This window comes from Sinocyclocheilus grahami, unplaced genomic scaffold (genome assembly GCF_001515645.1).
Source record: "Sinocyclocheilus grahami isolate Dianchi unplaced genomic scaffold, SAMN03320097.WGS_v1.1 scaffold935.1, whole genome shotgun sequence".
In the NCBI taxonomy this organism is placed as follows: domain Eukaryota; kingdom Metazoa; phylum Chordata; class Actinopteri; order Cypriniformes; family Cyprinidae; genus Sinocyclocheilus; species Sinocyclocheilus grahami.
This window is the reverse complement of record NW_015506114.1, coordinates 100089-104017: the sequence shown is the minus strand read 5'-3', so window position 1 is coordinate 104017 and position 3929 is coordinate 100089. Positions and strand designations below refer to the sequence as shown.

The window sequence follows — 3929 nt, the reverse complement described above, 5'->3', positions numbered from 1 at the left end:
GAGTATTCATACTTGTCCTTCTGCTTGAATTAAAGCAAGAGTGCTGGAGCCTGTTAAAGCCAAATACTTGAATGGCAAGTGAACTCTCACCTTCGCACGCATCCATTTAGCTTGCAAATGAAAGCCAAGTACAGTCAGCGAGAGCCATAATGGGCCTTTCTTCTTGCAGAGTGCGGTCATTACATACTAATTTCTTCTGGAAGCTCTTCAGGAATTGAAACACTTGGCTGTGGTGGCCCAGCCTCGTGCTGAAACGCACAGGCCAACAATGACAGCACACAAGGTGTTTGTTTAAGGCCTACTCATGGCAGCTGACCACAATCAGACTCAGCTGAAGAGGGCTGATTGCAGCTTGATGCAGGACTGTGTTGACAGAGAGAGAAATCTTGAATATCGTATTGGAAACACAATAAAGTCATCAGTATACAGCATCATCAAGTGCATTCCTAGTCCTAAAATCATTCTTCTAGTCGTTTTTAAGTTATTTTTATCCCACAACACCGATTCCCCAAATGTATATATATGTACTGGACAACAATTACATTTTTAATCGCGATTAATCGCATGATTTTCTGTGATTAATCGCATTATGCACAAAATTCAATAATGAATTCAAAAGTAGTGTATTGTGCACTTTTTTCATTTAAAAGTACTGCTATATGAACAAAAGATCAATAACATTTGGTTTGCAAACACATAAATAAGGTGCTTTTTTACAGCAGTATTCCTTTTACATAGTAGCAGTTAAAATATTTATTGTAAATCTCAACTTATAGCATTAATGCAATCAAATTAAATATAAAACTAAAGCTATTTGCCACTGCCAGGGCATTAATGTTTTTATAGAAAATTTCTTGTTATAGAAAAACAAGTTATGCTCAGAGTCCAGAGCCTCGATCATAACATTATAACAGGCACCTTCTGCGTAGAGACCTGCACTAAGAGTGTACTCACACTTGGCAACCTTAACCGTGCCCGAGCACGTTTGACCCCCAAAGCCCGGTTCGTTTGACTAGTGTGTGTCGTGCTCGGGCGTTGTTCGTTTAGCCGTCCCTGGCTTGGTTGGAAGAGGTGGGTCAGAGCGTGGTTCAGTTGGGCTCGGGCGCAGTACGCATGTAGTGCTGGAGCGCTGAACTTCTGATACGTGTAGCATGATTGCGTTAACATTTCTGAGCGGCAAAAGTGATCTGTAAAGCAATTTATTGTGAGAGGGCCGTGTGTTACGACGTCCCAAATGACTGAAAATAATAAGCCACAAAGTTAACAAAATGATGCACACTACTGTGCTGAGCAATAGGCTTCTCTGCTGTCTTCATGTGCTATCGGAAACTTCTTGTTTCCCAATTATGAAGTCGTGACTCATGAGCGCTACATGTGAGCGCTGCTGCAGTCTTAGGCCCACCCCATGTGCTCTCATTGGTAGAGATGCGTGATGACACTCATTCCAAACCAGTACTGATCAACATCCCACCCCTCCTGTGACCCATGATTTGTCTGTATGTTTATTCAGAGCCAGTGAGCAACGGACTTTCATAATAATAAAAAAACTGCATTAACGCTTATTCTTCAATGTACTATAATGTAAGGGAAACAGGTCAATTTAGCTCAAAGGGAATCATTTAAGATTTTAAAGGGAACTCCACCATTAATATGTAAGGGAATTAGGACAGAATCACTGTTTTACGGCTGATCACGGAGACGGCCAGCGAGTCAGTGAACGAGCCGTATGACATCAATTCTGCAATGGATATTTATATCCAAAATATAGTGAAAACACTATTAATTAGCACATGTAACAAGATCGGCAGTTTAAGACATTAACTTGTGAGCACAAAACACAAGATACTTCTCTTTTCAATATAAATAAGGCTTTATTGGATAAATCTAAGACATATAAACTAATCTAACACACGCATTCACACACAAGTTGCAGAAAGAGAGAAAGTGAGGAAAATAATTAGTTTAAGAGAATGAAAATGTGAAATCCCAAGTTTACAGCAATATGTGCAATTGCATAGATCTAAACAACCATCAATCACTTAATTAACCCTCGCACTGAATTCCTCAATGAGGTTAAAATTGAGATTAAATGCACCAGTTCAGCTCTCTGGAGGTACTTGCGTTTCTGTGTCGGGGGTTCCCTTCCTTGTCTGCTGAAAGGGGTTTCCCGAGGTTGCTGATTGGCTGGAGGTTCAGTCTTGGGAAGCCAGTGATTGGGTGTTGGCTGGCGACGCGGAGCTGTGGTCTGCAGTTGAAGATTAGACAGCACTCTTCGGAGATGCGGCGTTCGGCTTAACTCAGAACACGAAACTCTCAACGGAAAATAAAACAAACTAAAGAAATAGAAATAGAAGTAAAGAAGTAAAGAGACCAGGTGGCGTTTCTCCTCATGGTTTCGGAGGAGATGGCGTGTAAGCCAGAGCACGCTCAAAACTAAAGAAGCATGACTAGGAGTGAAAAGCTAAAAGCCGCATGGCTAAAAGCTAGACACAAAAAGTCAGACCCGCAAAAAGGCAAAAGGCAAAAGACCAAAAAGCCAAAAAGCTAAGTTTGATGGTGTTTCTAGTATTTAAACCAGGCTGTTTAACACCCCCAAATGGTGTTTTGACCAATTAGATGTCGTGTTTGCCCGGGGCGTTGTATATTCCTCCTCCCCATTCATAAATCAACTGTTATCTCATCCTTCACATGATCTGCGTTTTTCCCGCTCTGGTAGAGTATACATTTTGGACATGATTTCTTATAATAAGAATATGATACATTTGACAACGAAGTGATTAGAATAAACGTTTCTAGCATGAAGATTCAAACACACACATACTAAACATGAATCGCAATTCTTAAACTATTCAATAGTTATTCAAAATACATTCACAATAAATGATTAAGACCTGATAAGTCACATGTAGGTTGCATACATAATATGGAGATATATATATATAGCAATGATTAGTTGCTTGAGTCCTTTTAGTGTCATTTAGGTGCATGGAAAGGCAGTTTCCGTGCCATTCTGTGAATGTAAGGATACGCTCTGTGAAGACCAGAGAGGTTAAAATGTCTGTAAGGAATTTTAGTCTGTTCTTTGTCTCCTAGGTGGGGGGAAAAGTAAATCCGAAGAGCTTGTGATCACTATCACATGTTTCCATGAGACGGTCACGCTGTGCATCTCTTTTGACCATTATTCTTGATAACTTGCCCCAAAATTGACAATCTCCTTGGAATTGTCAATAAGTGTTCTTTTGTGTTAATGTTGAAAACTGTTCTGTGACAGAGTGGTTTAGGCTTGCTTCAGACTGGCTAATGCTCGGGTCTGATTTATGACATCCTGTTGTCTTGGGCCTCTTGTGGAATGTTTTGACTCCTCGTGCCTAAATCATGTTTTTGACCAAATCTTAGATTGTCTGATTCGGTCTGATATCCTACAATAACCTCCACGAAACACATCATACGTGGCCGCTCTCCAGTATAAGGGGCTTTCCCTACCATTAATGCTTAGACAATTTACACTGCACACGTCTGCGGTGCAGTGTGGCTCTGATACGGCCACTGAAGCTGACTGCGGCCACTCAATGCTTGTGTTTATTCCAGAATCCAGCCGCGCCACGCAGGTTTCTGAAGCGGCTCTCTGTGCTGCTTCTGTAAAGATACACGCATACGCCTCCTTTGAATAAATATAGCCAAAATCCGTCAAAATCCCACCAAAATCCGTTGCCATGACTTATCGCGAGAGGCAAAAGGTTACGTTTTAGTCGCATAACATTGGTTAATGGAAACGCCGTCATTTCGCAATACTTTTTTATCGACATTTATCAAATATCACCAAAGTTTTGCGCAAATCTGTGGCCTAATGAATACTAAATTATCATGCTATTCACCTTATGAATAGAGAGGTTATTATGTGAGTATAGGAGAGCATAAGTCTAAGTGGA

At 40.7% G+C, this 3929-nt stretch overlaps 1 long non-coding RNA gene across 1 annotated transcript; it reads left to right on the top strand.

The window, feature by feature from the left end:
- Window positions 1–945: 945 nt before the first annotated feature.
- Window positions 946–2729, top strand: LOC107564448 (uncharacterized). Its single transcript, XR_001606230.1, has 3 exons — window positions 946–1019; window positions 1707–1709; window positions 2719–2729. It is a non-coding gene; the product is annotated as an uncharacterized lncRNA (long non-coding RNA).
- Window positions 2730–3929: the final 1200 nt, after the last annotated feature.